The sequence below is a fragment of the Onychostoma macrolepis genome, chromosome 20 (genome assembly GCF_012432095.1).
Source record: "Onychostoma macrolepis isolate SWU-2019 chromosome 20, ASM1243209v1, whole genome shotgun sequence".
NCBI classification, from domain to species: domain Eukaryota; kingdom Metazoa; phylum Chordata; class Actinopteri; order Cypriniformes; family Cyprinidae; genus Onychostoma; species Onychostoma macrolepis.
In genome coordinates, this window is record NC_081174.1 from 4,933,621 (window position 1) to 4,956,562 (window position 22,942).

A 22,942-nucleotide genomic window follows, 5' to 3' on the forward strand; every position below is an offset into this window, starting at 1 on the left:
ATAAGTATTCTTAGTGACAGCGACATGTAGTGCAACATCTTGCACAAACTCAGCTGTTGATGGACAAATTAATGCATGCATGACAGTTCAATCTTCTTCCATCATGTTTGGACTTAATGTGTTCGTAACATTGCCAAAGGTATTCTGGTTGTGGTTTGGTAAGTGAATGATGCATTGGTAAAACTTTTGTGACACTTTTCTAACTTTGTGTTTGGACTATGCAAACAAGTTCCACAGGAGAAAAGAAGGGTGGGCCACACTGTGTCCCCTCATTCTGATGGAAACAGCCAATCACAGCATGGAAATGGAGAAGCGCCAGATTGCAATCTCCTCCTCATAGAAAAGAGATAAAGGTACCTTCCCAAAAGACACTCTTGTTCTGAGTAAACCAGATCTGAGTCTCCGGCCTGCAAGGGTGAGACACTAACAGATCAACCAAGTTCTGAGTCTCTAGCCCAAAGAGGCAGAAGACACACAGACATCTGTAACAAGGTTAAGCTCCAGCGAGCCAACCTTCACTCCAAGGTACCTTGGCTTGCGTGTTCCAGGCCAAGGACCTTCTGCACTTACTCCAGGGCCACATCTGCGTGTTCCAGATTCTAGGACCCTTTGGTGCCATTAATACAAGGAGATCAGCATCCTCCAGCGCTTCGTGTTCAAGGCTGTCGAAACGGATTCCTGCTCCTTTCCCCACTGCATTGTTACCAGCACAACCAGTGGATGAAGTCACCGCCACCAGACTGCTCACTCGACCACAGAGAACATAACTATCACCTATCCAAACCTCTTCCAGAGACCTTGGCATTATTGTATATTATCAGTATATGATTTTTCTAATTTACATTAGATATTATATAGCTGATTGCAGTTTATAGCAAATCTTTCATGTATTTGTTTGATGCATAATAAGGTTCTTCACCTTATTTCTTTCAGAGTAGCAACAGTTTATCTTTCCAGATAACGTAGCTCTAACATTGCAACACCCAACATAATCACTTGCATTTTATGCATCTTATGCATTTTATTCCTATTTCATTTATGGTATTCGTTTAGTAGTTGTTGATTACTCTTGTCTATTTTTTGTTAATAAATTCTATTTTATTACACTTGTGTCTTCCTTGTGTTGATGATACAGAAAGAGGTTCTACAAGTTAGAGATCCCACCAATATTTCTTATGTGATGTACTCATAACCACACCTTAAGTGACATGTGATCCAAATATCATAACGTCATTGGTGACGCAAGTACCCATCACTACACCATTTCGCCTCCCTAGGTTGGCGAAAGCAAAAATCACTACATCAGTAAAACACATAATGTCACGTAAAGACACATTTACCTCAGGAAAGACATTCATTGTACATAAACTCGATAGTCAGCTAGAAAAAATAACTAGAAAGAAGCATTGTTTTACATTCATTATATTGTACTTAACCTGCCGCCTTCATTTCTAATGTTTGTTTGAAGAAATCTGTTATAAGAACGTGCAGGGAGACTTCAGATATAAAAACGCAGACTTGTTAGTTAGAAAATGTTTACTCAATGAAATCATGACGCGGTGGCTTCACTTGTTATGATGTCTTGAGCAATTCAGTTCTATATTAGTAGTTGTAGCCATTGCAGTGTGAATGTCATCTCAGCTGTCACTGCGTGAGAATGTGTCAGCGTGAATACGCATTGTCTACGACGGGCGTAGTTGTGCCTGATCGTAGTTTTAGTTGGTGCGACAGGTGTGAATTATTCATCGTAAAGCTGTATGTTGCAAAGCCCAGCGTAGAGCTTACACCCAGCTTTTTTACGTCTAGCTGGTGCAACTGGCCCCAGGACAGCAAGTCTTTGTGATGTATCGAAAGCCACGGTATCCAGGGTAATATCAGCATACCACCTTGAAGGATGAACCACATCCAACAGGAGTAACTGTCGACTCGAAGCAAGAGGAAGCTGTCTGAAAGGGATGTCCGGGTGTTAACCCGTATTTTATCCAAAAAACATAAAGCCACAGCTGCTCAACTCACTGCAGAATTAAATGTGCACCTCAGCTCTCCTGTTTCCACCAAAACTGTTCGTCGGGAGCTCAACAGGGACGATATACATGGCCGGGCTGCTATAGCCAAACCTTGTTCACTTGTGCCAGTGCCAAACGTTGATTTCAATGGTGTAAGCAGTGGAAATCTTGGGCTGTGGACAATGTGAAACAGTAATGTTCTCTGATGAGTCCACCTTCACTGTCTTTCCCTCATCCGGGACAGTTACGTTGTGGAGAAGCCCCAAAGAAGCTTGCCACCAGGACAGTTGCATGCCCAGAGTGAAGCATTGGGGTGGATCAGTGATGGTTTGGGCTGCAATATCATGGCATTCCCTAGGTCCAATACTTGTGCTAGATGTGCGCATCACTGCCAGGGACTATCGAACCATTCTGGAGGACCATGTGCACCCTGAAGGTGGTGACGTGTATCAGGATGATAATGCATCAATACACACAGCAAGACTGGTGACAGAGTGGTTTGATGAACATGAAAGTGAAGCTGAACATCTACCATGGCCTACACAGTCACCAGATCTGAAAATTATTGAGCCACTTTGGGGTGTTTTGGAGGAGAGAATAAGGAAACGTTTTCCTCCACCAGCATCACGTAGTGACCTGGCCACAGTTCTGCAAGAGGAATGGCTCAAAATCCCCCTGGCCATTGTGCAGGACTTGTATCTATCATTCCCAAGATAAATTGATGCTGTATTGGCCGCAAAAGGAGGCTCTATACCATACTAATAAATTATTGTTTACACCTAAAACCAGTTGTATCAGTTTCATTGTCCAACCCCTGTAGTATAATTTATTCAATACCACAATGTGGTGCTGCCAAATTTATCACTGATAAAGTTCCATTTCAGTTATGATTTTGCCACACAAAACAGCAGACAGCAGGGCAGCTTACTAGGTTTTGGAACAGAGCCATTGACAGTTAGCCCCCCACTAGTTCAATCAAAGGAGAGAGAACCTCAGAGCATTTCAAGAACAGCTTGATTTGCTATCAGCCCAACAGAAAGAGGATGTTGTGTGTGTGTGTGTGAACAAGAGAGTCAGATCTCCATGAAGGCTGCCTACTTTTCTGCACCAAATCTGCAGCAGCATGAAGGTTTGCTCAAAGACTTCTTTAAAGTTAGACATGCCAAAGTGCACCCCGATTCTCTCTTTCTCTCTCTCTCTCTCTCTCTCTCTCTCTTTCTCTCTCTCACACACACACACACACACACAAATATACACTATCTCACTCCACCTCTACCATAGCTCTGACATACTCTTTGTTGCTGGTGAACAGATGGATGAAGAGATCATGCTGTCTCTTTTTATTTCAGTTTTCAGTTACCATTCTCTTAGGTGAGGATGGTAACTGACAATCGCAATGTGATTGTGTTTTTTTTTGGAATAAAAAAATATATATATAAAAAAATAAAATGCACAAGTGTCATATTACATTTATACAACATATCAAAGGCACAAGTGTGTAAATTACAATGGGGTGTCTCTTGTGTGTGGAACGATTTCCTTTTGCCACAGGTTCAATTCTCAAGTTGACAGTTTAACAGATGAGCCAAAGCCTTCGTTACTAATTAGAAAATGTCACCTTAAAACTAGTAATGCAGGTGCTTCATCAAAGTAAACAAACTTGTTGTATTATGTAGAATTTCATGAGAGAGATCTACTGAGGGAGTGTGATTACCTGCATCTAATACATCATTAATTTTTCAATCTCATATTCATAATAAAAAGTTAGTTTGAATGTCCACTGAGGAAAGCGATATCTTTGTCGCAGTATCCTTTCAAAGGTTATGGGAATTTACCATGACAATGCTGGTCAGTGCATTTTTCAGCTGGGTCTTCCAAGGTGTTGTTTAAAGTAAAAATAATAGGCCTCATTTATAAAGCAGAGTGTGCGTACACTTAAATCCATGCCAACGCTCATATTTGTAAAAACTGGCTTGACATGGAAAAGTGCTTAGCGTCACATCAGGGTCTGAGCAGATGTACGCTCTTTTTCGGAGTACTGCAGGTTTTTGAAAATTGTAAGCTGCTCTTGCAACTCGCGGTTCTAAATAGAGGTCTGCATTCCCGTGGCATTCCCGGGAACCGCGGGACCCAATCAGAATTCTTGCGTCACGGGATTAAATTCCTGAATAAAACGCGGTTGCGGTCGGTAACTCTGGTGCAATTTGAACGGGAGCGGGCGGTCTAACAATATCCCGTTCCCGACGTCTTTTCAGAACAGCATATCTGCGCTTTATTCAAGCACCGGTACAGCCTGCACTGGACTGTTATGCACGCGCTGCACGCATGAAACAGTGCTTTGTTTTATTTGCGAGTGTCTGTGCGCAGCATACGCATAAGGATGCTCAGAGCTGGCTAGCCTACCAGTGAATATAGCCTACGGCTCGCAGACAGAACAGGCAGGTTGTCCATGAGTGACAGAGCAGAATAAAGATGGAGCAAAGTGTGGATGCGCTATCCTTGAAGAACGCTCAACTCGGTTTTGTTTATATTTTGCTTAGCCTATAATTTTAAATGACAGATGTCGAATTTATTTATTTATTTATTTTTCTTCCGCGACACTTTTCCTAGGCTACTGTGTTTACAGCAAGATGTTAAACGAATTTAGTATTTTGACAAGACAAATAAAATTATAATAGGCCATTTTTGTACAACCTACATCTTTTTTTTTCTCTGCGACACTTGTTCCTATATTGTGTTGTAAAGGTTAAACGAATTGTATCCTGACAAGACGAATAAAAATAAGGAATACAATTTTTGTACATTTTTATTTTCTCTGTGACACTTTTTTTCCTACTGTGTTGGCAGCAAAATGTTAAACGAATTTCGTGTCTTAAGACACAAAATTCGTTTAAAATTTTGCTGTCAATAAAAGACTCTTGACAAGACAAATAAAATAACAATTATAATAATACAATTTTGTGCAGACTACACATTTATTTGTTAGCCTATCTGTCTTTCTTTCAGTAGAGGAAATTTAAATGTGTGATTCTGGAAACGAGATCTAAATTTAGCGGGAACGGTCGGGTCGGGAAGAAAATTATTCAAAGCGGACAGCGGGTGAACAAAGATTAAATATATCGCGGGAGCGGGTGGGTGCGGGATATAACCTCGCGGGAGCGGACGGGAGCGGGACTTAAAAAACAGTCCCACGCAGACCTCTAGTTCTAAATTAAAGAATTTGGATGATGACTGGTGATCTTTTATATGTTAATGGCATTAATTAGGAGTCATTTACAAGGCAGAGAGCTGAAACCATTCAGTTGCGCGCAAGTGCAAGGTAATTTGCGATTCATAGATTTCACATCTGAAAGAGACACATACGTGCGTTTTCTGTATGTACGTTCATTCTATGAATCACATGTACGCATATTTGAGAGATGATCGTAAGATCAAATTTAGGATGGTTTCTGCGCAACATTTTATAATTGAGGCCCAATATCTTTGTTTATAACCTTGTTTCAGTCTAAAAATCTAAAAATCTTTTGCTACTCATTTTGCCCTCAGCCAAAACTATTTACAAATAATAGATTAATGAGAGCAAAGATATATACACAAAAAAATTATATCTCATGTTTAACCACTATAGAGACATCACTATAGAGTGGTATATTCCAGAAGAACTGGTCAAGGTACTGAATGGCTGCAAATGTTTACATATTTTATAAATATTTGAAGTTAAAGAAAAAAACCTTAAAACTACATTCTGAGACATAACAACAGTAGTATTTGTAAAATTATAGTTGGTTTGCACCTCCGCCATGATGCTAACTGTGACAAAAACTGTAAGCAGAGTGACATAAACCGTGAAAAGGTTCCCATGGCAATACTGCTAGAATATCACATGGCTGGAAAGACCTTTCAGCCAATCAGATTCAAGATATACTGTATAAGCAACAGGGAATCTATAATTCTCAATGAAAAATGCTGATTTCTGGTGACACAAATAGCCTTAGGCAATACCCTGGTCAACTTAATGCAAATGCAGTGGCAGGCAGTGGGAGAACAGACAAAGATATACAGCTGGATACTTTGGCTAAGGAACATAGTACGAGTAGTGACACTTAAAAGTAACTATAGCAAATCAGTGACCTCCAGCAATTTAATTGCTGAATGTATGAATCACATTGTCACACAGAAACGCAATAGAAATGAAAATGAAGATCATTTTTTAGAACCAAGAACATTTGCCCCAAAGTTCCTATTCCTGTAATACAAATTATTTCCATCCTCATTGCTGTAATGAAAACCTTCCTTTTCAGACACAAATAGTATTATTATGTTTTTAATTAATGTAAGCATAAAAATATTACTTTAGCATAAAACTTTTGAGAAATTGACATCCTGTGGTGTGATGTTACACACCATCTAAAGCTATTTTAAACAACATTTTTCTAATTCTTTTCTAATTAAACATATCATGCATGCAGATATTATGACCTATTAATGAATTTCTGAAAGGTGTTTTGATACTTTTAAAACTGCATATGTCATCCCACGGGACCATTTAAGATGAACTAGAGAAAAGCTGTTCACAAGTGACAGTAATTATTATAAATACTTTTACATATACCTTCATATAAATATAAAATCTTGATCTTAAAGACATTTATGCAAAATACATATTCTTATTTTTGTCTTTTTAATTATGGGGTGAAATATGCTTATGCAAGACTCAACCATTGACCATTAAAATAAGAAAGAAAAGAAAGAATAGCTAAAAGCCGAATAACAAGGTTTAGATAAGTATTCTGATATCGGAATATTTGGATATTTAGAAATTGCAAGTGTAAATCCAAAGCTATTCTATAGCTCCATCAGAAATATCATCACAAACACATTCATAAGGTATCATGGACCTTAAAACATCACAGTAAAGGTGTGTTGGTGCATCAGAATATGTGGTGACCCTTGGAGACAAAGGACGCACCATTAGAAAGAATAACCCATCCAAAGATGGCTGCAAGTGAAGTCTCATTCATAATTCAGTCATCTCGGGGGAGACACTACTGCCTGCTTGGCATTCCGATGCCTTCCAGCACTGAACAGACTGTGTGTTTGAGAAATCCAGGTATAGCAGGCTGGTATAAAGAAATAACTTCATTATGTATTTGCCATATGAATATGTAATCTTGAAGAGATACAATGCAGTGTATACTATAACACAATTCTTATGAAAAAAGAGATATTTGGAAACCAGTCTAAGTGGAACAAGAGTTGTTTACATATGAAACTTGTCTCCTGAAACTTGATGTTCATCATGGCATATTATCCACTATTTATGAAAAGCAGTATGCAGTGTGTATACTATGTGCAGTATGTGGATTTTTCGCATATAAGGAATACCCAGATGACCTACTGCATTTTTCAAACTGCGCAGCACACACCTAAAGCTCACTGTATCCCACAATCCAGTGGGCTCGGCCTGAGCTTTCATTATCAGGTTGACAAATAAACCAGAAGCAATATCAACTACTATTTTTTTTAAGATGATGTACATAAATTTAACATGCAGCATCATCATAAACAATGCAACACGCCACTGTTTGAAACAAATTCTGTTGTATACTGTTGTATTTCTTAAAACACAGAATTCAGTATACATCACACTGTATATTGGACTTTACATTAATTCTTCAAATTCACCTTTTTGCTGACAGCTTAAAAGTAATTAATCCCCCCTCCAGTGCTCAGAGCACCAAGTGATAGCCCCATAAGGCATAAGGGACTCCTTATGCCTTATAGGGCTATCACTTGGAGCTATTCTTGTAATGAGTGTGGGATCAGGATGTAGCCAGCAGACAAATTGATGATGTTGGCATGGCAATCTGCCATCAATGAATACACTCTAAATGGGATAAGGATCTTGACATGACACCTACCTCTAGCTTGGACCCGCATCCCTACAATAAGTACAAGGACTGGCCAATGAATGTAGAGCTCATTTCACTGATTTCTCCTAATTTTTTCTTCACGGGAAAGAAATGACCTTATATATATATATATATATATATATATATACAGATTACTTTTTTAACATTTTTTTGTAATGTCGATTTCAAGGGTTTCATTTAGCAGAATAAATTTAATGCAATGCATTAATGCAATTTAAAGTAATGCAATCTTAACTTGGGGAAATTTCACACCAACTTACAACAACTGCTTAAATCTGTGTTGAGCACAGCTGATCAGTGGCTACAGTTTATCACTCCGTAATAAAAATAAGAAGAAGGTTATTTCAACAGTATCCAGGTATGAAATAATGGTGGCCAATGACGGTGTATGTTATAGAGAGAAAAAAAACATATTTGTATGAGAAATGCACCCATCTATTCTTTCAGCAAGACCTTTCAAGAACAAGAAATATTACGCTGGTTAAGGGCAGGCTGTATTAATGTTCTCTGTGAGGCTGTGAAGCTGTGGCTTGAGCTCTTTCTGTATGATCTTCACAAGTCTTGTTCTGTCCACACGCTTTGATGCCTTCTTGCTGAACATGTGCAATTTAACACACCTAGGGGCATTTGAGCGTCCTCTATTTATCCATGAGCACTCAGGAAGATGATGAATTTGTTGCAGGGTGAGAGTGAGTGAATTTCCACAAACTCTGATCAGCGGTGAGAGGACATGGACAGACACCAAGGGACACAGCCTCTACCTCCATTCAACCCTCGGTGAATGATTTATAGCTGGTGTGTGTCCTGAATAAACACAATCATCACCTTACATGTAACAGGGGACACAGTGGACCCCACACTCCAACATGATCATGCATACATACATAGATGAACATACATACACAAGCGAACACACAAACTGACCTTAATCTATGTCCTAAACAAATTTTCAAAGACAAGTTATTTGTCTGTCCACTTCAAATGTGAAACTGCTGTTTTGATGTTGCAAAGTCACGCCAAGCAGAAAATGTATTGTTTAATGCATACTTAGGAAAACTGATATTTTGGACCAATGAGTTTTTATAATATTCTCTGTGTATACTGAAACTTTTTTTTTACTGAGACATTTTGCAAACAATTACAAAAGATTGGCAACACTTTTTTATTTATTTATTTTTTTAAATAGAAAGACTAGAAACTTCTTGTAAAACATAGTCCAGTCTATGTATGTTTGTGGTCTTATGGGATAGTAAAGTGTCCATTTGATGTGCGGTTCAGAATCTTGGGGTTTAGTAAGTATATGAAGACTTATTTTATGAATACTATGAATTTGGACATAATACCCTAGTAAAAAAGTAATATATTTAAAATACATTTATTTCATACTAAGCATATAATCTATTACCATATTTATTGACATACTGCTAAAGACTTTACTTGAAGTATCTTTATTTTGAAAACTTTATTTGGAGTACCACTTGTGCACAATGTACATTCCTTAATACTGAGCATAAAATGTGTTTTAATCTCACTATTTTAAAGAGGATTACTTGCGGATTACATGATCTTTGAATAATATCAGTCTTTAAAAGCAAGGTAATGAAAGTGTACTTAAAGTGTACTTGCAATAGTTTCACTTTAACACAATCAAATATACTTCAGTATATCTTTAGCTGGACTACGTCCACAATTAAAGTGCATTAAGTACACAATTATTTGTTCCAATTTAGCAGACTTTAAGCATACCAGTTTAGTATACTAAAAGTACAATTGCAGGGTATTTTTATTAAGTGCATAAATAGGTAAATGGATTTTTAGTATACTTAACCATCTCTTTAACCATTTACACATAACACACTAATACGCTTCTAATATTCAAATCCGTTAAAGGATTGTTAGGCTGCATTAAGTCAACCAGAACTGGGAACACTTCCCATAACACCCGATGTACTTGTTACATCGTAAGAAGAATGGCATCTACACTAATATTAGTCTGTTTCTTTCTTATTCCGAGATCACCGTATCCATCCGATCCAGTCTGTATCCAGATCAGATGGTCACTGCAGTCACCCGGATCCAGTCCATATCCAGATCAGATGGTGGATCAGCACCTAGAAATGACCTCTACAGCCCTGAACGTCAGCGGAGGTCAGGACACCTAGATGAGCCCCAGAGACAGAACCCCAGAGAAGACTTCGTCGCCTAGACGGCCATTGGCACAAGACCTCGGGAACGAGATGAGTCCTTTACACAATCTGACTTTGCTGCAGTTGGAATTGAGCTGCTGGTTCGTCTGGTCAGAGGAGAACTGGCCCCCCGACTGAGCCTTGTTTCTCCCAAGGTATTTTTTCTCCATTCTGTCACCGATGGAGTTTTGGTTCCTTGTCGCCTCTGGCTTGCCTAGTTGGGGACACTTAATTTCCAGCGATATCGTCGACTTGATTGCACAGATACTATTTAAACTGAACTGAGCTGGACGATGACATCATTGAATTCAATAATGACATGCCTTTAACTGAAAATTGATTGTTTAATCTTGTCATTTTCCTATTTTGAAATTGGAAAGTTGCTTTGACACAATCTGTATTGTTAAAAGCGCTATATAAATAAAGGTGACTTGACTTGACTTAACATAAAATAAATGTATTTCAAATACATTTTAGTATATTTATTTTTCACTAGGGTATTCAGCTTGTTAATAAATGTAGTATTTTTGGCTAATTTGACAATGTATTCAAGTTACTACAAAGTACACTGTAATGCACTGGAGGAATCTAACAGCAGAAAAGCTAGAGCCCAGCTACTTATTTGAAGAAGTATTTAGATTCATTAAAAGGTACTAAGTAAAGGTTTTACTGAAACCTGTAAAGTTTCCTCCTTTTCGGTAAGAGGATCACCCTAAAACAATGTGACATGAAATTGTTAGCTCTTTGCACTATTGCTAGCACAGTTATAACTTGAAAAGTTACACTGTTTTAGCCGAGCTACTGCTACACTACTGACAAGCATAGTTAAATTAGTGGTGTCAGTAATTAGGTATTCTGCAACACTGTTGACATGCTAATACACTAATTGTAAATGACCGTATCTGCAAACAGACTTTTCACCATAGGCTACAGCTATCCAACAAGATCCCAGCATTTCCTCCTTGAGATGTCATTGCCCGTCTCGACTCTCTCCTGGGACACTCTGAGGTGTAAACAAAAAGAGAGAAGTGAGATGCCACTGGGAGGACAGGTGATTCATCTCCTTCGAAAGCCAATGAACTGGCCTACAAAGGTCTGCCTGCTATCTGTTTTCAATCCTTATCAACAAGAGAGAAATGCTTAACGAGTCTCACAAACGCCCTTCTGAGAGGCTGACCTGCTCCCCATCTGCAAAACAGATGAGAGGTGAAGAAGAATCGATGGGAGGTCTCTGCTGGACAGATATAATTAACAGAATTCCTAAAAGCAGCTGATAGATTGATTAAGAGCTTGACAGCGATGATATAAGTGAGGAAGGGAAAGATATTCAGAAACAAGAGGCAATTTGCAGAAGATTCTAAAAAGAGAAACAAGCCTACTAGACCCTTTCCATGCTGGTCCAAGTTGTTTGGTGCTGATGTTCACAAACAAATCCATTACAGTCTCTCTGATTAAGCTGTCTGACCAACGAATTCTTGCTGGTTAAATGCTTAGCTCATCTAAAACTGCAAATTCTATTATAATTTCCTCATACATTTATTTTACTCAGATCCTTTACTTACATTGTTTCAAACCCTTTGGAGTTTTCTTTCTCAGTTTAGCAGAATGTTGGCACAAGTCTTTTCTATACAAAAAAAAAGCAATCTTAGTCTCAAATTCAATTCATTTATGTATGTGTAAATTCAAATGTTTAAATCAAAAATTTGTCAATATTGACACTGTGTATCTAGTGACCATTCTCAATGTGAGAAGTGTTCATAAGTGCAAAAGAGAGCCATGGTAGAGGGGAAGATTTTTAATGGACAACAACTTCCATCTGTTCCATCTGTTACTCACACTCATATAGACTATTTTAAAGGTGCTTTTATGGTCCTTTTGAAGCTATGCTGTCATTAAAGTGAAAAGAGCAGTTTCTTTAAGATTCTTAAATTAAAAGGGTTATATGATGTTGCTAAAAATAACATTATTTTGTGTATTTGGTGTAATGCAAAATGTTTACGTGGTTCGAGGTTCAAAAAACACATTATTTTCCACATACTGTACATTATTGTTGCTCCTCTATGCTCCGCCCTTCTGAAACGCGCCAATTTTTACAAAGCTCATCATTCTGAGAAGCGAGGTGTGCTCTGATTGGCCAGCTATCCAGTGCATTGTGATTGGCCGAATACCTCAAGCATGTGACGGAAATGTTACACCCCTTACCATGTTGTGATGCCGTGTCCCGGCGCGACGAGACTAAAACAAAACTTTTGCTTTCACAACGAAACACAGCATCTCCACGACATGGCGGTGGCACAAACAGCTTGTAACACTCCAAAGACAAAGGAAAACATGAAATCGCATCATATGACCCCTTTAAACTGTTCACAAGGAAGAAATCATACAGGTTTGACAAGACAGGTGAATGAGTGAATAATTACTGGATTTAAATTTTTGGGGGACCTGTCATGTTGCTTATGTCTGACGATTTTCTATAGAAAAACTTTGGGATTATTTGATTTTGACGTTTATAGAAAATCCCACCCTTGCAAGTCTGCTGTGTCCTGATAGCATTGTTAACTTGTCTTGCAGTGCTCTATCTGTTTCTAACAAAACAGCGAAACAGTGATGTTTTAAAATATGTGGGCGTGCAAGTTTGGATGTTGCATGTTTATTTTGAAGCCAGAAGTTTTCTTCAAGCCTTCTCTACATTTTGTATAGATGCCATGCTGTTTGTTTGCTCATTCACATCCATTCGTTTTCCCTCTCTCACTTTTTCTCTCTCCTCTACACTTTCTTTGAAGATGTGCTTAGCCTGAACTGATGAGAAATTTCAGGGAGAGAACAGAGGCTTTCAGGAGCTGCATGAAAGGCGGCGGAAGAACTGGCATTATGAGTTAGCGAAACACAAGGAGACAGACGCCACAAGCAAACACCTGCCATGCAAAGTACCACAATCCCTCCAAATCAGCCAGCACACCTTATTGCCTACAGCACACACATGCCAATGAGCTGTTCAAAGAATGAAAAGGAAAGATGTACCTGTAACACCTGACCAGTGAGAAATATAACACATTTATTCAGAAGCACAAACTCATTTTGCAGTCAAATGTTTCCCCAAGCCGTTTGGGAATACCTCCTTTACTTCAAACCAAGTCTGAAAAATATGGCAGGCCAAATGGGATTTGCTATTATTGAGTTTAAAGTCTCAACAGTTAATCTTCATACATCAGTCAGTCATGGGCTACAACGAAGAGACAGGCTGAAATGGCCACATTAGTATGAATAAATTATTTATTATTCTAGAAGAGTCTATTGGGAAATATATATTTTTTATCAGCTAGGTGCAATTTAACACTTTTTAGCAGCACAATTTCTCTAAACACCAAAAAATAAATCACATCAGCATCATTTTAAAAGAACACCACTGCAACTGTTAGAGCTGTTTGTTAATAAACTTTAACTAAACAAGTAAATGAATGTTTACAATTTAGACAAACAACTTCGAGTGACAGGACAACAAAGTATAACTTTGAGGGAAATTCAAATTTGCATTTCAAAATGGTCATGCCAAAGCATGTCAACATCACGGTGTGTTCTCACAAGTCAAATCTGTGGAAGAGTGAAGCAGACGGGCTGATTTCATGACAGTCCTCAGCTAAAGAGACTAACAGCCTCTGACAGGAAGATGGATCACTTTATTAATGCCTGAACAAATCTATAGGAGAGGATGATAATAGGTGTTAGTACTGAATTGTCTCTTGCACGATTTTGAGTTAAGGATTTCAAGTCAAGAGTGTTTTTTTTTGTTTGTTTTTTTGTTTTTTTGCCTCAAAATATAAACACTACAAGAATATATACTACGGTATTATCATGTTTTTTTAGAGCATGGTACCTTGGAAATATTATCCTTTAGAATACATTTGAAATTCAGTTATAAATAGAAAATTTGTTTTAGCAGTCATTTATTATGAATGTAATAACTCTGAATTCCCAACTCTTTGTTTTTTTATAACTTTTTTTATAACAATTAAACAACATTAGCTGTTGACGAGTGTGCTGTATACAGGTGCATCTCAATAAATTAGAATGTCGTGAAAAAGTTCATTTTTTCTTGTAAGTTATTTCAAAAAGTGAAACTTTCATATATTTTAGATTCATTGCATGTAAAGTAAAACATTTCAGAAGTTAGGTAAGTCACAGAGGGTCATTACTGAAAGATGTGGCTGTTTACAGAGTGCTGTATCAAAGCATATTAAATGCAAAGTTGACTGGAAGAAAGAATTTGGGTAGGAAAAGGTGCACAAGCAACAGGGATGACTGCAAGCTTGAGAATACTGTCAAGCAAAGCTGATTCAAACACTTGTGAAAGCTTCACAAGGAGTGGACTGAAGCTGGAGTCAGTGCATCAAGAGTCACCACGCTCAGACATCTTCAGGAAAAGGGCTACCAAGCCACTTCTGAACCAGAGACAACATCAGAAGCGCCTTACCTGGGCTGTGGAGAAAAAGAACTGGACTGTTTCTCAGTGGTCCAAAGTCCTCTTTTCAGATGAAAGTAAATTTTGCATTTCATTTGGAAATCAAGGTCCCAGAGTCTGGAGGAAGAGTGGAGAGGCACAGAATCCATGTTGCTTGAAGTCCAGTGTGAAGTTTCCACAGTCAGTGATGATTCGGGCTGCCATGTCATCTGCTGGTGTTGGTCCAGTGTGTTTTCTGAAGTCCACAGTCAACAAATTTTAGAGCACTTCATACTTCCTTCTGCTGACAAGCTTTATGGAGATGCTGATTTCATTTTCCAGCAGGACTTGGCACCTGCCCACACTGCCAAACGTATCAAAAGCTGGTTCAATGACCATGGTGGTATTGTGCTTGATTGGCCAGAAAACTCGCCTGACCTGAACCCCATAGAGAATCTATGGGGTATTGTCAAGAGGAAGATGAGAGACACCAGACCCAACAATGCAGATGAGCTGAAGGCTGCTATCAAAGCAACCTGGGCTTCCATACCACATCAGCAGTGCCACAAACTGATCACCTCCATGCCACGCCGAATTGAGGCAGTAATTAAAGCAAAAGGAGCCCCTACCAAGTATTAAGTACATATACAGTAAATGAACATACTTTCCAGAAGACCAACAATTCACTAAAAATGTTTTTTTATGAAGTATTCTAATTTGTTGAGATAGTGAATTGGTGGGTTTTTGTTAAATGTGAGCCTAAATCATCACAATTAAAAGAACCAAAGACTTAAACTACTTCAGTCTGTGTGCATTGAATTTATTTAATACACAAGTTTCACAATTTGAGTTGAATTACTGAAATGAATTAATTTTTCCACGACATTCTAATTTATTGAGATGCACCTGTATAGAGTTTGTTGAGGGGTGTGTCAAAAGTCTTGCTTGCAAAAGCTAGGCACTAAGGACTGCTTTTTTGAGTTTGAAATGAGTAACAACTGCACAAAATATGACACCAAATCAAAGATCATATTGTTTACGGCTATACCCTACATCACCTTGATCAATCCAATTGTTTTTCAATGTGAGTAATCTCAAAAGCAAATGAAGAGTTTAAATGGCAGATAATAAACACTTCTTAATTATTATTTAAGCAGCCTTCAGAAAAGAACAAAGGAAACAGCACTAGCTTTAGATGATTACATCTGCAACTGAGAACTAATGCAGATGTGCACAGCAGTGTGGGGGTGAAACTAACTAAAAGTAAAATTTTAAGTAGTTCTTCTGTTTTCAAACCAATGTGTTTCGATCATATTACATTAAATAAGGACAGCGCAGACACCATACTTTCCTAGAACCAAACAACTTTATCTTGCTTTAATATGCATCGACAAACCTTCAAAATTGGCCTCTGCTTTTAATTAAACAGTTGCAGCTATAAAACATCACTTTGGTAATACAAAGCAATTAACCTCTTCTCAGACCTATGTCTCCTGAAGAAGGGGTATCAAGACTAACTGCTTTTGCTCATATCAAGGCTAAAAAAAACATATTTAGCTTTTGAGAAATCAAAGAACAGTTTGCTCATTTTGTCGTAAAATGCTGCCACTGCTAGCAAGGGATAGGTGCAAATGAATTCAACTGTGAATTTGACAGGTGGCAAACTGACAAGACTTTGATAATAAAAACAATTACTAGAGCCATGTGATACAATAGAATAGAGAGAGCTCCTACTTTAATTCATTCCTACTTTGTGCTTGTCAAACTCCATTCTTACCTACAAAATACGTTACGCTACATTAGATTTGACATTGCATTTAGTCTCCTCAGACACACACACACACAAAAAAAAAACTACCCGAAACATAACAAAAACCTCTTCTTCCTCTTTCTTTAAGTGATTGCTCTAAAACACTCTGAACAGCATCAAACATGTTTCTATTGATGGCATGGTATAAAAGGATAATTTTGGCTTCTTGAAGGAAAAAAAAAAAAAAAAATCAATAAATCATTAAGTTTACAGGGTTGGCTGCTTGATTGACAGGATGAGGCTGGGGATTAGCATTAGTGCTAGTATATCTGGACTACAGTGCTTTAATCAGGAATCTGGATTCTGAATGGAGCTCTGAGTGACAGTGCACTCAAGAGGATGGGCTCAAACTGTGTATACAAATTAGGCTTTATTTAGGAATGTGTCATTCAGCCGTGTACTAGAGGACAGAACGTATGGCAGTTTGCTAAAAAGCTGTCTTGGAGTACACTCTTGAGGGAGCGTTAGGGTGCAATTGGGTCCACGCTTTTAAGTTTTGCTTGCTTATTAATCATTTTACAGTCTTTTTGTAAATTGCCCAAAACATGCTGAGAGGAAGTTTGGATTCAAAACATTATGAAAATATCCAGCAAAAGCATTCAATCATTCATTTTCCAAACTGTTTGGGATGCTGTAGCCATAGTCAGGGAATCATAATATGTATGTGTTTAGATTGAGCATGAATATCTTATACCCATCAATGCCGCATTTATGTGCTCAAAACTACAGTAAAATCACTAATTTTGTGAAATAGTACTACAATTTAAAACAGCATCACATTACTCCAACCTTCAGAGTTACACGATCCTGATTGTAATACGGTGATTTGCTGCTCAAGAAACATTTCTTCTTATTATTAATGTTTTAAACAGCAGAAGTCATGCTATACAACCATTCAAACTTTTGGAGTGTGTGTGTGTGAGTGAGTTTGTGTTTAATAGAAATCCATGCTTTTATTTAGCAAATATGCATTCAATTGATCAAAAGTTACAGTAAAACATTTTAATGTTACAAAAGATTCAATTTCATATGAATGTTGTTCTTCTGAACTTTCTATTCATCAAAAAATCTTGAAAAAGTTTCCACGAAATATTAAGCATCAAAAACAGTTTTTAATATTGATAGTATTAAAAGCATTATTAATAATTGAGCACCAATAACAACTGAGCGGCAAATCAGCATACTAGAATGATTCTGAAGGATCATGTGACACTAAAAACTGGAGTAATGATGCTGAAAATTCAGCTTTGTATCACAGGAAAACATTACATTTTAAAATATATATTTAAATAATAAATGGTTATTGTAAATTAAAAGTAATATTTCACAATTTTACTTTTTTATTATTATATTTTTGATCAAATAAATGCTGCCTTGGTAAGACACTTCATGAAAAACATTTTAAATTTATAATGTTTCTAAACTTTTGACAAGTACTGTATCTCTCTTTTTTTTTCTCTCTCTCTCTCTCTCTCTCTCTGTCTGTATGTCTCTCTCATACACCATCTCAAACCTCCCTAGGGTGCAATTTACCTCTATTTGAAGAAGTTAATTCTATCTGATGAAAGACATTTGACAACACTTTCCAACCCACGAGTAGAAAATCCATTAAATGAATAACACACATACCCTGACACACACACACACACACATACTGGCATCCCTATCATTATGGGGACATTCCATAGACATAATGATTTTTTACTGTACAAACTGTCTCTTCTACCCACTTACCCTAACCCTACGCTTAAACCTACCTCTCACACAAAACTTTCTGCATTTTTACACTTTCCAAAAAAAAAAAAATAATAATAATAATAATTCTTTATGATTTATTAGCTCATTCCCTCATTGTTCTCCATAAAGTATAGAAAACCAGGTTCACACACACACACACACACACACACACACACACACACACACGCACACATAAACTTTCAACTTCCAAGTCTGTTGTGCCATACTGACTGAGTGATATAAAGTGATTGAAGTCTGCCTGTAGCTATACAAGCCATCATGGAAGCACACACCTGAGGTCCTGGAGTCAAAGACTTTGTGTATGAATTCAACCAGCACATTTAATTACCATTACCAATGCAAATTGTCCCTTAAAGCAATCAGTAAGACTCCCCTCTCATGCACAGGCAGCCAGACATTCAAGATTGGCTAAAACAGCCTGTTTAAAAAAAAAAAAAAAAAAAATATTATATATATATATATATATATATATATATAATATTATGTAAAAGGGTCATTCCTAACATGCAGTATATTTTCTTGTCCCCATCATAACCTCAGTTTTCAAAGATGAAAAAAAAAAAAAAATTGTTAGTTTGAATAAAAAAACCCAAAACAAAACAAAAGTCCAGTTTAAACTAATTATAGAAATCGGTATGATCCTGTTCATTTTAAAGTAAATACTCTAGTTACAAGTTAGAGTTTGTAGTCTTGTAGTCTTGTTTGTAGTTGTAAACTCTAGTTAGAGTTTAACTGTGTGAAATTGGCCAGAGCACATTTAAAGGTACATTTAATTATAAAAAGTATAGAAAGTTCCTTAATTATCATAAGCATGCTTGTAAGTTACAGAGCTCAAAAGCTACAGCAAAACATGATTTAAAAACATGATTGATGATGAATGGTTCAATGACAAAATGTTTTGCCAATTTGAATACTACTGGATTCCATCATTTCAGGAAAAATCTGAAGAATTAATATAGTGCTGAGAGGTGAGAAGACAGCAAAAGAGACAACAACAGGAGCCGACAACGGTGACTGGCATACGGACGCAAGTGAAATTACTGAGTGTGGAAATAATTCAAAATGTGTTGAATTTGACAGTGAAGGCTGAAAAAAAGTCGATGAGATGGATAAAGAAAATGGTTAATATTTTAATATTTAATATTGGTGCCTGGTTCTTGTTAAGATGGGATCAAGAGCAGTTGATGATGAAGGGTCTCTCTTTTTATGTCACTCTCTCTCTCTCTCTCTCTGGTGTATTTCTCAAGTGCCCTTCAGGCCTGGCAACAGTTATATTGGACCTGCTGGACAAGGGTCCAATGTGCCATATATGTGTCCTTGGGCCTATTCCCTCATTGGAGTGGTCACCTTTAAGAGGCCATTCCCCAAAGAGCATGTCAGTATAAGCACACAGCCTTTAGCAGTCAGTACTTAGTATTCTCCTCTAATGTCCTACAACGTCCTGTAGGCTCACTAGTGTCACTAGGGAGTAACTGTTGAGTTGAGAACAAGGGTATATGTACTGTAGACAGTGAAGGAAAAGGAACTAATGACAGACCATCATATCAGATGGCTTTTTGAAATCATTAATATTACCAGATGATAACTATGCCCACGTGGCTGATTAACAGAAATCGCAGCTACCCTTGTGACCATTCATAAAGCTACCATTATCTAACCAACAGTTAATGATTTTCAATATATTTTGTTCAGTGAATTGTGAGAAAGTACATTTTGTGTAAAATATATTAAATTTTAACAATTGCTACTGACTCAACATCAGAAATGAGGAAGGGAGGAATGAAGGAAGGAAAGAAGGGAGGAAGGAAAGAAGGAAGGAAGGAAGGAAAGTGGACACAAATACCAAAACAAATGGACGAAAGAGTCATGAGTGAGAGCATGTGTGAAAATTATCGCTTCACTGGTTACCTCTCTTGTACACCAACGCACCATCCAATAACCCTCTGATTAAGGAATACCGTTACATTAGAACTCATTAGTTCCAATCACATGCTGCGAGTCCCTGCTGCTGTCTACAGAATGAAGACAGATCACTACCTCTCTTCTACAGCTCTCTCTAATACATTCTAAACCACACTGTTCATACAGTAGTTAACTTCAAACAGTATATGCAATGGTTTTTGGTCTATGTTTCCGGATCAACTCTGCTTATTTGTGCTGAAAAAAATGGCCAAACCTTAACAGTTCCTAACTCTAAATTTGGTTTATAAGCAAGGTTTATAAGCATAGACATTGATCCAGGAACATGTCCTGCATAATGTTAAGGTTCTTGAGTTGTCATGCACACTCCATACATTCTGAACTGGAAGCTATAATGTCCCTTCAGAATTTAAAAGGATTGTTTTCCGAGGAAATTAGTTGTCTACAGTGAGGACATATTAACCTGTGGGCTGCCCTGGCCTGTCTGAATCTTGAAGGTTTGAGTTTCTGGGTTGGCAGACAGCATTGCGAGAGAGCGACAGTGTCATTGGGGGAGACAGTGTGGCGTCTTTATTGAAAGTGAAAGATCCTTCCTATGGGGTGAGGAGCAGGATAACTAAGAAGAGGACATTGTTTTATGTCCTCTGTGTGTCCCTGCTCTCCAGAACCCAAAAGTGAGTGAATGAGAAACTGAAGAAGTAAGACAAGAGGCACAGCTTTCCACAAGGACATAGCAATAGAGAAAAATCAATTTAACAAGTGCTTCAGAGCAGAATACGGAACTCTTAAAATGCTTATACATATACATACATACAAAAAAAAAAAAAAAAAAGAATTCTCATTACCTAAGTAACTAATGTTTTTTTGTTTTGTTTTTTGAAACAAGATACAAATACTAATTAGCTTTCTGACTTCATCTATGAAAATGGAAACATGTTTCACTGTTACACATGTACAAACTCCATTAACAGCACTCACCAAAAACAGAAGGCTCATAATGGGCAGTTTTTTGCCATTAGCATGTACATGCTTCCTCCAAGGCACAGAGGGAACAATCATTTTGGATGTGACCACTGGTTTGGTGAGAAACATAATGTTGTGGTAGGATAATAGAGAGTAATCATGTAATTCGTAAGTTAATTGATGAATTCTATGGCCACGCCATTAATTTTTCTACAATGAAGAAATGAGAGTGAGAGAGGATTACAGTGGTGTTGGATTCATATTGTGCTTCAGTTTTAATAAGCTGACTAAATTGTGCAGTGTTAATAAGTTGACTGGAAATTAATTTGTTTTGTGCCTGTAAACACTAAAGTAACTCAGTGTTCCTCCTTGGTCAACACAATAGAGTTCTGGAATAATTCAATTAAACAAAATTTGCCCTGTCAGGCCTTTGCTCTATATATGTGAAGTTGTGATTACCAGTGTTGCTTTCCAAAACATTTTCATAAACATAGCTGTCAAGAAGTTGCATTTAAGCTGTTCGATTTCTTGTTGCTTCGGTTTTAATTTTATAATATTATATTTTATTAGAATGTAATTATAATACGATTATATTGTTGCTACAAAGTGCCATGATTATGTATCTGTTCCTAGTGCTTGTGGAGTTTTAGTTTGTTTCTAGTTCCCGTTCCTCTTTCCCCTTGTGTTTTGCACCTGGTTTTGTTTTGTTTTGCTCCTAGTTAGTCTTGTTAGCCCTTTGGTTATGTGAGTTGAGCTAAGTTCAGTTTTCAGTTTTTTTTTTTTCTTTGCTTTTTTAAATTTTCTGTACTTTTGCTATTATTTAATAAACATTTGTGTTTTGATACCCTCTCCCTTATCAGAGTTTACCTGACATGACACAAAGAACATAACGAAATACAAAAAAATAACATATTTTGATCTAATATTTTATGATGTTTATATTTATTATTTCTAAAACCATTTTAAGTAGTGGGGTCAGTGAAAATGTTGGCATGGAAAAAAAAAAGACAAAAAAAGACTGACTCCCAAAACCAGACCATCAAACAATTGTTTATTGATGAGCCCAGAATCCTGAATGTCTTTTTATGTATTCTTTAATAATTCTTATCAATCTACTGTGATGACCAGGGTAGAACATGTTTGTCTGACTTTCATGTGATCTTGTCATAGAAAGGTACCATGAACTTATTGCAGGCACAACCAGTGTTGGGTGTAACACGTTACTGTAATTAAATGACTTATCCACTGAAAAAGTGGAGTTTTTATTAGTGGGCGATTTTGTCATCCATGTATGCTGTCAGTCAAACCTGTTATCAAAGGAGTTTCTCAATCTTATTGATTCTTTTAGTTTGGTTCAATGGATAAAGGACTCCACTCATGTTCAGGGCCATATTTTAGATCTTGTACTCTGTCATGGGTTTGCCGTTTCTGATATTGAGATATCCGATTTCATGCTCTCTGACCATAAGCCAATTCTATTTTCTATGTCTCTTCCTACTCTTTCTCATTTTACTAAGAAATCTGTAACGCTCTCGGTCCTATTCTTCTAAGTTTGGGTCAAATTTTAATCAGTGTTTTATGGAGTCTTGTTCTCATCTATCTCTGGATCTACCACTACCTGACCTGGATGCTGACCAACATCTAAGTCTTCTAAACTCTGCCTGGCTGGATGTTTTAGATGCCACTGCTCTGCTCAAGCCTTATAAGCACAAATCAAAATCTGTTTCGTGGCAAAATTCTGATACCCGACTCCTACGACAAGCTTGTAGAAAGGCAGAGCGCAAATGGAAAAAAGATAAATTACATATTTAATTTCAGTTGTTTAAAGACAGTTTATCAGCTTATCAGTCTGCTGCTAAATCTGCTAAAGCTGCTTATTTTTCTGACTTAATTTTAAAAAAACATTCTACTCCTAAAGTTCTGTTTTC

The 22,942-nt window shown here is 37.3% G+C and overlaps 1 protein-coding gene across 16 annotated transcripts in view; it reads right to left on the bottom strand.

Moving 5' to 3' along the window:
- Positions 1-22,942, bottom strand: part of nrxn3b (neurexin 3b) — a 357,597-nt gene that overhangs the window by 104,545 nt on the left and 230,110 nt on the right. The window lies entirely within an intron of this gene.